Raw genomic sequence first — 12,974 nt, 5'->3', positions numbered from 1 at the left:
ATGTGCTCTAGGACACCCACCTCGCTGCCGCCTTGTACCCGCTGGTCCTGCCCTGGGCTGCCCACAGGATGCTATCCTGCTTTGATGCTCTCATCATACACACACACACAGCATACAGTACACAAGATAACTAATAGTCCCTTAGAAGATCCTGTAATCTTAATAAAGTTTGCGACAAGCAGCCAGCATAGTCTTCCTTAGTGTGTTGACTTCCATCACCCAGAGCACTGTTCACACTAATCAAATGATTTTGCATTAAAGGTGTTTTTGACCAGCCTAAAAATGACAAAACTGTTTTTGTCCAAAAATAATTTGGACAAAGTTGCTTTGAAATAACATCTAGCAGAAACAATTAACTGGAATAGATGTAAACGTGAGCCTGTGATGTGGGCCTTGTGATGGCTAAGCGGTACTTAGTCATCACAAGGCCCCCCCCCCCTCCCCCGCCCCGTTAAACAAGTGGTTGTCTACAAAAATATCCTGCTGTTGTCTTTATAAGACACATGCCGCCAGCCCTCCCTAGGGTCATATAGCCTGCTGTAGACATCTGCAGATAGACCAGTGATAGCATACAGTGCATCTAAGCATCCGCCCAGTCTGTATGACCCAGTCCCAGAAAGGCCAATAAACTGTCACTGTTGCGTGTTGTGTGGCATATGTTACAGGCCGCTATCATTCATCACAAATACAAAGTGGGTGTTTCTCCATAGCTCCATTTTTATTAATTTAGAGCTTATGTGCATTTGATGCTTGAGACTCTCTGGTTTTTATACCTAATGCTTGCATCTCGCTTACACTTATCTGTCTGTGCTCTCCTTTATTGCCTTTCCCTTCACCCCTACACCAATCACAGCACTGCCTGTCACTGAGTCTGACTCTCCCAGAGGTCTCCTCGTGTTAAAAAGGGATTCTTCCTTCCCACAGTCGCCAAGTGCTTGTTTATAGCTAATTGTTGGATTGCAACGATTTTCTCGCTAACATATACCTTATGACAAAAACCACCCTGAATTTGACTGTTATTGTGAACTGCTGGCATATAAATACGATTGAATTTCACTCAGTTATCTACATATTTCTTCTCTGTTCCTCTGTTGCCACTGTTAAAACAGCACTCCTCTATCTCAGACATCTGGTCATAAACTCATAAACAGGTAGTTAGCATTTGCAGATATATGAAAACTTAAATTTCACAGACACACACACACACTCACATAGACGAACATACTCCTCAGTCACGCCCCACCCAGGGTGTCTGCACAGTTCCGGGCCGTGGGGCAATTAGGAATAATGGCAGGAAGCTAGTTAGTGTTATCTCATGTCACGGCGGCCTCCACTGGCACTGAAAGACCCGGGACCGGTCACGTAGAGACACAGACAGTCAGACAGGGAGCCTGGACAGAAAGAGAAGGAGGAAGAGGAGGCGGAACTGTAAGAGAGCCCTTGGGCAAATGGCCTAAAAAGACACCAATATTATTATTATCATCCGCTGGGCTGTATGTTAAATTAGAAGTCACACTTGAAAAAACCAAGTGTTGTCCCAAAGAGTCTTCTAATGTGAAGATAAAATTTAAAATCCACACGTTCACATATCAATAAGCTCATAGTCCAGCGCAAAGGGTTCCAGAAATTTGGCAAAAGTGACCTAATGTCTCATCTATGTGCCACTGCTTCATCTGCAGTGTGGCTCCTGGCTGCAGTTAAGATGTCTTTCTATTGTTTCAGCAGCATGTTCCATTTCCTGTATGCATGACACTGTGCACATGCCTAGGACTACGTGGGTGTGTTTTGATGGGGGGCGACAGGGATGACGGTAGGAGTAACGCTGAAAAAACGTAAGAGGATGTGGTCAGGGAGGTCCAAAAAAGACTAAAGAAAATAAACAAAGAAATCCCTGAATGAGGCTCAGGCACAACAAACAGTCACGTTCACCAGCTTCAGGTCACATCGTCAGACTGGCAGGCACACAGTGCTTGGAGAAGTCATGCTTCTGCAAGATATGTGTCAAGATCTGGCATTAATGTGGTATGGATTAATAAATTAGCAATGCTATGAGTGGGCTGTTGCTGAGAAGAAACATGCTGACGACATAAAGACAATTTTTAAAAATCCTATAAAAGTAATTTTGACAAATATGCCTTGTCTATGTGAATCCATAGTCTGTGTTCCACTACAGATTTTATCAGAAGGTTTATCGATGCTGACACTGGCCTGTTGTTGTGGACACAAATCTGTTGTGCGGAGTGAACTTTCATATCTCTTTGCGGCAATCTGTACTGAGTTTACTATGTATGAAAGTGTGGGGAATAAAGTGAGCTTACCGAATGTGTTTATTTGTCAGATCTTCTCTTTTCCCTTTTATCGTCGCACCATTTCAACAAAAGAAAAGGCCTCTGTCAATAGAAGAGGCCGAGATAAGACCGCAAAATACCCCAACAAACGATTTACAGTAATGCCGCATGTTACGTGCCAGTTTGCAAACACTGTCTTTAAAGTACATGAAGGTCACTGTTGCCACTATAATGAACTTCCTACGTATAAATCTGTCGTGTTTGTGCTGATTGTTGCTAATCTGCAATAATCTAAGTGGGATGACTTTCCAAACCTTCAGTGAAGCCTGTGCTCGCAAGTTCCCGACTGTATAAAGATCCGCTCTTTATTTTTTCTCACTCTGTCCAGATCAGAGCTTAAAAAGCAGTTGTTTGTCAGAAAGCATCCTTAACGGAAACCCTAGTAAAATATCAGCCACTGCCAAAGCGCACTGTTTGGACATGTGTTCATTCACTCATGTAATGGCAAAAAAATAAACTATAAGACAAATAAACAGGCCTCTATTTTGGTAAAGTTTGTATTTGAGTTAAGAAACTGGGCTGGAATTGAAAACTTCCCACCAATTAACAATGTCAGCGTTTGGGTTATTTATTGTTTTATAAGCAAACTTTTTTTTCCCCCAAATGGCCAAATGATTAAATTTGAATGACCTCAGAATAAATGTGTGATTGAAATTCATCCAATGGCCAAGGCCAAACTGAGCCCATGCGTACGCTGCTGCAGAAGCTGCTTGTAGATAGGTATGTCCCTCTGTTTGTGTGCAAAAATAGCTGATTAGACTAAAGATGTTTAATTTTAGATGAACTGTCTTCAGAGCAGCCTACCATCTGTCTTCCTTCTATTGTTGTGGCTGATTGTATTTTGAATTTCAGTGACGTACAGTAGCATCGGCAGGCTCAGCTATAGTAAAACTAATTCCAGGGGAGTGGCTCCCAATCACAGACTGATGATGGATTGTGTGAGTGAGGAAGAATAGTGAATTTCTGAATAATAACAATGCTAAATACTTTTCACTCGTTTGAAAGCATGCCTGATATGCTGACTTCTTTAAGAAGAAAATATCTTGATGTTCTATCAGGAAACAGCTCTATTTTTAAGTTAAAATAAACAAAATGTAAAATGATGTAACTGCAATGCTCTGATGTTGGGTTTTTTTTAAAAAAAATCACAGCAAGGAAACTTCACCGACTCATCTGCAGCTGGATCTGCCAGAGTGGGTCTGGATGTTCTCGATGTTCAGATGAAAGCTCTGGTGAGAGACTTTATGGCGACATCCAAGATTGTTTAGACTGTGGGGCTGTTTGATGAGCGACATGGCTTTGGCTGAAAAACCATTTCTTACAGTACTTTGTTTAGTCAATACATTTTAAGAAAAACATCTAAATATTTCCTGTTGCCCCTCTGGGGTCACTGGAGTGTAACTATAGTGCTTTACCTCTGACCCAAATCTTTCGTGATATCACATCTCATCAGAGAAAACCAAGCAATCAAATATTAGAAGGTCATGAGTATCACCTGTCTTTGTCCTCTGTGTATTCACTATGAGTTTCCTGTATGGCAAAAGAGGTCAGGAAGAGAGGAGCACCGAGCAGGAAACTGTGTGGGTGTGTTACTCCCATTACGACCTGGAGAAATGTGGAGGTGCAGGGTCGCACAAGATGCTGGATGAGTTCAGAATAGCCACACACAATGCACGTAAAAGTGGTATACACACAGACAGCCCACTGCGGTGTTTGTTTATTAGGTATTTATGTGACAACAATGGCTGGTGTAAACAGGGTGTCATGACCTCAGGGCATCTTTCTGTCTGTATTTCTGTGTATAAATACACTTTGTATAAATTTAGCAAGACGCTGCAATACTATCACTATCACTTCTTTTGTTTAGAGCCCGGTCCAGCGTTATTTTAGTAACAATGGCTGTGTCGCAATTCAGGGTCTGGATCCTTTGGAGGCCGCATTTGAAGGCCGATTATTTCACAGCGATGCGATGAAGGCGGTCCAAATTGGAAGGTTGCTCCAAATGTGGCCGACAAATGCATCCTTCATTGCCCGAATTTGAAGGATGGGTTGGGTGTCCTCCGTGGTTTGAACACCCGGTCAGCTATCGACCTGACTGGGTGGTCAAGGCTCACTAGAGCCGGCGAGAACAGCGAACTCCTGGCACATCATTTTCAAACCCTGCGCGGTCTTTATCTACTCAGGTTATAGATAAGTCACTTAGAACTTAAAAAATGTCATTGTTTGGCTTTTTTAAGTGTTTTATGAGTAAATTGGTTTGGCTGAGATTAAAGTTATAGTTTTTACACAGCTGAATAGACGTCAAACAGAAAACTGATTAAACAGAAGTGTGAGATGGTCGAGAATTTGCTCCAATGTCCTGTTACATTGGGGCAAAAAAGTATTTAGTCAGCCACCGATTGTGCAAGTTCCCCCACCTAAAATGATGACAGAGGTCAGTAATTTGCACCAGAGGTACACTTCAACTGTGAGAGACAGAATGTGAAAAAAAAATCCATGAATCCACATGGTAGGATTTGTAAAGAATTTATTCGTAAATCAGGGTGGAAAATAAGTATTTGGTCAATAACAAAAATACAACTCAATACTTTGTAACATAACCTTTGTTGGCAATAACAGAGGTCAAACGTTTACTATAGGTCTTTACCAGGTTTGCACACACAGTAGCTGGTATTTTGGCCCATTCCTCCATGCAGATCTTCTCGAGAGCAGTGATGTTTTGGGGCTGTCGCCGAGCAACACGGACTTTCAACTCCCGCCACAGATTTTCTATGGGGTTGAGGTCTGGAGACTGGCTAGGCCACTCCAGGACTTTCAAATGCTTCTTACGGAGCCACTCCTTTGTTGCCCGGGCGGTGTGTTTTAGATCATTGTCATGTTGGAAGACCCAGCCTCGTTTCATCTTCAAAGTTCTCACTGATGGAAGGAGGTTTTGGCTCAAAATCTCACGATACATGGCCCCATTCATTCTGTCCTTAACACGGAGCAGTCGTCCTGTCCCCTTGGCAGAAAAACAGCCCCATAGCATGATGTTTCCACCCCCATGCTTCACAGTAGGTATGGTGTTCTTGGGATGCAACTCAGTATTCTGCTTCCTCCAAACACGACGAGTTGAGTTTATACCAAAAAGTTCTACTTTGGTTTCATCTGACCACATGACATTCTCCCAATCCTCTGCTGTATCATCCATGTGCTCTCTGGCAAACTTCAGACGGGCCTGGACATGCGCTGGCTTCAGCAGCGGAACACGTCTGGCACTGCGGGATTTGATTCCCTGCCGTTGTAGTGTGTTACTGATGATGACCTTTGTTACTTTGGTCCCAGCTCTCTGCAGGTCATTCACCAGGTCCCCCCGTGTGGTTCTGGGATCTTTGCTCACCGTTCTCATGATCATTTTGACCCCACGGGATGAGATCTTGCGTGGAGCCCCAGATCGAGGAAGATTATCAGTGGTCTTGTATGTCTTCCATTTTCTAATGATTGCTCCCACAGTTGATTTTTTCACACCAAGCTGCTTGCCTATTGTAGATTCACTCTTCCCAGTCTGGTGCAGGTCTACAATACTTTTCCTGGTGTCCTTCGAAAGCTCTTTGGTCTTGGCCATGGCGGAGTTTGGAGTCTGACTGTTTGAGGCTGTGGACAGGTGTCTTTTATACAGATGATGAGTTCAAACAGGTGCCATTCATACAGGTAACGAGTGGGGGACAGAAAAGCTTCTTACAGAAGACGTTACAGGTCTGTGAGAGCCAGAGATTTTCCTTGTTTGAGGTGACCAAATACTTATTTTCCACCCTGATTTACGAATAAATTCTTTACAAATCCTACCATGTGGATTCATGGATTTTTTTTTCACATTCTGTCTCTCACAGTTGAAGTGTACCTCTGGTGCAAATTACTGACCTCTGTCATCATTTTAGGTGGGGGAACTTGCACAATCGGTGGCTGACTAAATACTTTTTTGCCCCACTGTATATTTTAGATAGCAACGAGCAGACGGCTGAGTTTATTAAACTCCACCGAGACAGCAGTGACGCGAATCTGAAGCCTAGACCGTCCAATTTCACAGCGTTGCACAGCCTCTGGATGCAGCCCCTGCATTGAGACACAGCTAATGACTATCTTACAGACATGACTGCAGACCACGGCATTTTTGCACCTCATACATTTAACTACGGGACAAGCAGAAAAAAAAAATCTTCCAAAATTTAACTCTTAAACTGGTGGCAGGCATTTTTTCCCACTTAGATAGAGTCTTGTATTAGTTACAATGTTTTCTTTTTTGTTCAAGTTTTCTGTTTCATCCCTTTCGCTTGCCCTTTTCCATGGTTTTCTTCCTTCTCTTCTCTTTCACTGCACCGATCACCTATTTCAATATGCAGTCACAAACAACGATTTTTACACATCTGCACGGCATAATCGTGCACTCAGCATCAGCACATCCACTACAGCCGCACAGCGCATACAGACATATAGGACCCACACGCACAAGCGCCTACACACTCGCTCATACAAATTAATATGCATACACATAATCAGACTTATGGAGCCTCTTGCCACATATTTTTTAAAACTTGACTGATAGATAGTAGTGCCTTTTTCCACACTCACTACACATACACAACTATGGAACATGAGCCAGGATTTTCAGCATAATGAAGACACTTGAGGACAAGCACATACTCACAGCGGTCTGTTTTGTTCACACAAAGGGGAGAGCGAGGGTGGGCCTCTCCTCAGTCACGAGAGCCTTGCTGTCTCTCACTCCTTCCTGCCTGTCTCGTCCTCATGTCTTCAGCTGCTCTTGTTCCTGTCAGTCTGTACATGTTCGTGTATGCAATTCTTTTGTGTATTATCTGTCCTTAGACACATTTAAGGTCCTCTGTGTCTTTGACACTGAAACATGTTTTTTTAATAAGGTCTTTTTATCTTAAAAGATACATAAAAATATATACTTCTACACTTCTAAATTTCTTCAAATCTAACTTTGCTTACCTGGTTAACTTTAACGTACAACTTAAAACTAGCTAAAAGAGATCTTGGGATGTTATGTTGAATTTTTCTTTTCTTTTTTTTTTACAGACTTACCTGCTTTTAAAGGTTTTGTTAAAATGTTTGTTCTTCTGTGAAAACGAAGACAAACAGCAAGTTTCCAACTCATCTTTCTTTATGTCTCAAACTCCAACAAAGAAGGAGAATTTAGGTTTTTTTTGCTTTGTTTTTTAATCAGCATAGTTTAAAAAAAAATTATTATTCTTTACTATTTTAAGTCTATATGTCTACCATTTTAACTTATGTGTAGCCTTTAAACACATGAATTGAACATGAAAGAAGAGTTGTTTTTATTTGTATAGCAAATATTTGTTATATTCTGATCCACCAGAAAACCCCTTTAGCATCATTTTCTTACCTGAAAAGCCAACAAAGGAGACATGTTGGCCCATTGCGTGACCCCAAAGCCAAAGACAGTTCACATCCTGGAATCAGTTTTTCTTTTACACTTTTTAGAATTTTATTTCATTTTTTTGTGGTTGGGTTTAAGGATGGATGCGTCCTTCTAGATTTGGAAGACAAATTAGGCTTCTGTTATGTACATAAGAAAAACAAATCATAAGCCATTATAAAATTTGATTTGTTCAGCTCAACCAAAGGTGCTTTTTTTGTTAGATGTTTTAGCTATCGTGCTATGCTTGGCACCACCTGGTTGCTGATACTCTGGAACCTGAAAAAGCAGATTATACAAAAGGAATATTGTTTAATAAAGTCTTAAATGTTTTGTTAAAGATGATCATACTGTCATTATTGGAATATTTACTGAATTTCAGATAAGAGATAAATGAATCTAAACAACTTCCAAAATCTGGCTTGCATTCTTTTCAATAGTCCTAAAGTATAATAGTTAGTATAAAGTATAATAATTAGTATAAAGTATAATAATTTAATCAATTTCAATATACTTCTCCCCTTGATGTTAGAAAACCCCCCAAAACAAAACAAATGGATTCCACCATCGACAATATGGTACACAGCTTTACTTAGTTTTAGTATATTTTGTTTGAGTATATTAACTGGATTTAGTCTGTTTTTGAGCATTTGCTTGTGAATTTGCATGTATGTCTGAGACAGTTTGGCTATAAATATATGTAGTTATAAATATAAGCGTAATGTTGAGGTTTTGGCACCAACAGCTGGAACAATTGTTCTCAATTAGTTTATTTATTGGCTACAAGGACAAAACAGAGGACGTGGACACCGTTACCATGCTGTGTGTGTGTGTGTGTGTGTGTGTGTGTGTGTGTGTGTGTATATTTGTGTGTTTGTGGATGGTGTGTCTTCATCGAAGAATGTTGTCTTGGGTAAATAAATGGCACATAGAAAGTACGATAGAGTTTTTATCTGGGAACGCTGTGTTACCGGATGTTAAATCTGTTTGTTTCCCACTAATCTCTGCAAAATGTTCCAAATGGAAATAAATTTTACACATTCTGCCAAGTCCTTCTTGGTCTTGTTAAACAGAGAGTTATTAATATAAGTACAATTTTGAGTTTTTGACAAAATCACCTGTTGTTCTAAGTTTATTTGTTTATTTGCCACAAGATCAAAAAGAGGGGTTGCAAAAATTCTTAGATGTCAACAGTTAGAGTTAATATTAAAAAATACTGTCTTGGGTTAATGTATAACTCACAGGCAAGAAATAAAGCTCTTGGATAATGTAATGTGTAACAGTTTATGGCCACTAGATAGCCCCAAAAAATGCTGCTGAGACCAACAAATGAAAAAAAAAAATGAGACAAACATATATATGTTCACTATTTACTGATTAGTCAGTCTCTCTGTTCAGGTAACATATATGTTTATGTATTTAAAGCTGTTATATTGAAACTTTCCTTTAGAAAAAAAACAAAATAAAAACAATGTGATATTTAGGGAGGTATGTAAACTAATGTCGTCTTTGCAAGTAATTCAATTCAATTCAATTCAATTTTATTTATATAGCGCCAAATCCCAACATAAGTCGCCTCAAGGCGCTTCATAGATACAGAGAAAAACCCAACAATCATATGACCCCCTATGAGCAAGCACTTTGGCAACAGTGGGAAGGAAAAACTCCCTTTTAACAGGAAGAAACCTCCGGCAGAACCAGGCTCAGGGAGGGGCGGCCATCTGCTGCGACCGGTACTCTCAAAATTCATACTCACATTTACTTATGCTTACTACTTACAGTTTCATTTTTAGCTGACAGTGCATTAATACACGTTAAGCTTTAGCCTCACTAATTACTCTAACATGCATGTCTTTGGACTATGGGAGGAAACCCTAGTACCCAGAGAGTATGCAGGCCTCCAGTCGTGGTTCTAACCAATAACCTACTAGCTATAAGGCAACAGTGCTAATCACATCATTACTCCTCATGATCTTTGTGTGACCACTTAGATGTGTGGTTATTTTGGATTTTGCCTTCATAGCGCCTTGGGCCTGAACTAATAAATTGTTAGCAGCACCATGAATTAAAGCAAGACTTTTGTCAGTTTTATAAATTTTGCTAGTAATCAAGCAAAAAAAAAAAAAAAAGACTCAAATAAATATGATGCCAACAAGATCTGTGTGTGTGTGACCACCGTCGTTAAACGCCCTCGTTATGAGCGCACTCTGTTCTAATGAGCCATAATAACACCTCCTGATAATCAACCTGATAGGTGTCCCCTTTGGGCTCTCCAACCTTTGACTGGCTGGCTGGACGTTGGTGTGGAGACACTGATAGGCTATCAAAGGGAAAGAAGGAGAGGCAGGCTGGCAGTTGGCCAGTGGAAGTGATAGGACCCAAAGGAACAAGACTTGACTAACATCACATAGATGAAACACAGTGGCATAAACTGTATGCGTGCATGTGTGTACACTTTTACACGTTTAAGTTCATAACACTGATCATCATTACGATCTTTATGGTTATGATCAAAAGGGATGTAAAGTGTTCCCTATTGCTAGTTACTGTGTTTGATTTTGTCATAGTGGATTCCACGACACTCGGTGGACAAAAGTATTGGACGACACGGTCTCTCAGTTTTTGAATCCAAGTATTTTCAGTCGCATTTCCACAGGTGTATGAAATCAAGCACCTAGTCGTGCAGTGGACCTGAACAAACATTTGTGAAATAGTGGATCGTTCTAAAGAGCTCACTGTAGTTCAGCACAGTACTGCAATAGGATCCACCACTGCAATAATCTCAGGCACAAAGTGGCAGATAATGTGAAGTTACAGAGTGAGTCTCTGAGCACTGAGATACATAGCGCATAAAAGTCAGCAGCGCTCCACTGCCTCAATAACTGCAGAGCTCCAAGCTCCTCTGACATGAACATCAGCGCAAACACTGTACACCAAGAGTTTCAAGGCATGGGTTTCCCTGACTGAGCAGCTCAAACAAACAGTGTGGCCCAAACAGTCTTTGCTATTTTGTCCCATATACATGGCAACCATGTAGTATATGGGATTATGTGGCAGACCAACACTTGAATTTAGCACATTTATGGTGATGTAAACAATCGTGTTGTTTTTTTGAAACCAAGAGTGACCAATTTGGACTAAGTTATGAACTAATGTTGTACCGACTTTGGTTAGCAATAGATAGTTAAATCCACCCACTATAGATGCTGGATCCCAAAGATCATATCTAATTCTTGCTGACATCAAAATAAATTAACACATTAAAAATGGGCACAGGCACAAAGATGGTTAGAACACTTAAAGCAAGCCTTATTGAAACTTAACTGCATTAAAAAATGGTCTAAAAATGCTTCAGTGGGGAGCCAGGACTCTTTGCACACCTTTAACAATGCACAATTTTAAACCCTGATAAGATTTAAAGATAATCCTCAACAACATTAATCAGTTCTCATGAAAGGCACTGCATTTATATTTTGATATATCAGAAGTTGTTAAGAACAGAATCACTGATTCAGCAGTAACTTAACAGACCATGATAGATTCACAGAGCACGTAGTACAAAAAAAGCACCTACATCATTTTGCTTTTCATTGATTACTGCTGATTGTTTATTCTTGCTTTAATCTGATGTGAGTAGCACACGCTTGCTCAGTGGCATGTCTCATTTTGAGAGTGACAAGAGAAAAAAAACATTCTCCCGTGAAAACACAACATTTATGTCACCTCGTCACTGTATACACTTCGCTCCTTTGATTTGACGTCGCTTTCACATCTCAAACAAAAGCCTTTTTTTTCAAGGTCTGTGATCAAATGTAGCCAACAATTAACACTACCAAAGGCGATCCCAGAATACGAGCTGTTTTGCAAAGTTAAGAAATTGTTTTCTTTGCAGCAGAATGGGCATCACTGTGGTTTGTTGATCTCAGCTTCCTGCAGGATGTAAAATGTCTGTGAATGCGAGCGTTGCCATGCTGTATGTGCAGTCTGGTGCGCTTTCTTGAGAAGAATGTGACCCTCTTTAAATGAGAGGAACAAACGATGGAATGATAAAAATATCTTTCTCCATCTCTTCTTTCCCTTGAGGGCTGCCTCCCCTCACTTTCATCCGGCAGCCTGAAGGGACAAGGAGGGAACAGGGTGGAGAAGGTGAGAGAGAGGGAGCGAGAGAGGGGGAACGTGAACTTTAGCAAATGTAACTTTTTAACTGCAGATTTTAAAGAACCTAATGCCTCCTTGGTAATGAGAATAATACAAATATTCCCATAAAATGAGATAACAATTGTGTCCTTACACAATGCAAACTGAAGGACAGAGCATGCACATACACACACTGATGTGATGTAGAGGTATATTTAGCGATATATGCAATGTAAATACCGTACCTAATTTGTGCACATTGTTTATTCTGAAGAAAAATGTTGTTTTGCAGTGTTATAAAAAGTGCAAATGAAAAGATAGAAAAGAAGATAAATATGAATTAAAACAGGCCAACCCAACAATACTGGCAAACATACACTGTTAAAAAGAAATCCTAGAAAAACAGTAATATTCTGGCAGCTGGGGCGCCAAAATAATACCATGAAATAACAGAAAATAACTTTCCCATAAAAATACGGTTATTTTCAGTAATGACAATACAGTTGGTTGCCCTAATTTTACATGGGATTTTGCCTTTTTCAAGTGCTTTTAAACATTAAATTAGGAACATTTTAATGTGATCAAGCAATGAAATTACCTATAAACAAAGTCAATGAATGTGGCAATATGAATAATAATACTTAAATGTACAGAAATATACAGTTAACTTAAATAATAGTGGATTGCATGCCTGGGGACAGACTGACAGCTCGAACCGGCAACCTTCCGATTACAAGGCGAACTGCCAACTCTTGAGCCACGATCGCCCTATATAGCAATAACAATTATTATTTGATGTAAACAAAGTTTATAGGAATCATGTTATATATTTTTCCATAGCATTACATTTGAATTTAACAGTTCAATCCTTCACATAACGGACAAATATTTGTGCAATCATGATACATCTGTGAATGTATTTTAACAATCTAAATATGCATATGTACAGACAAATACATTTAAAAAACAAGGACATTATGTTTTATTACATTACAGTGATTTTACATTAATTTACATTTGAAATGTGAAATCACAGACTATTGATGTAA

At 39.9% G+C, this 12,974-nt stretch overlaps 1 protein-coding gene across 1 annotated transcript in view; it reads right to left on the bottom strand.

Annotated features, from left to right (window-relative positions):
* Positions 1-12,974, bottom strand: part of trak1a (trafficking protein, kinesin binding 1a) — a 346,028-nt gene that overhangs the window by 203,349 nt on the left and 129,705 nt on the right. The gene's annotated exons all lie outside the window — the stretch shown is intronic.

This window comes from Rhamphochromis longiceps, linkage group LG11, assembly GCF_057381845.1.
Source record: "Rhamphochromis longiceps isolate RC_006_pf linkage group LG11, R_longiceps_female_GT1.1, whole genome shotgun sequence".
NCBI classification, from domain to species: Eukaryota; Metazoa; Chordata; class Actinopteri; order Cichliformes; family Cichlidae; genus Rhamphochromis; species Rhamphochromis longiceps.
Note: the sequence above shows the minus strand (reverse complement) of the source record. Positions and strands in the feature narration are given on the sequence as shown.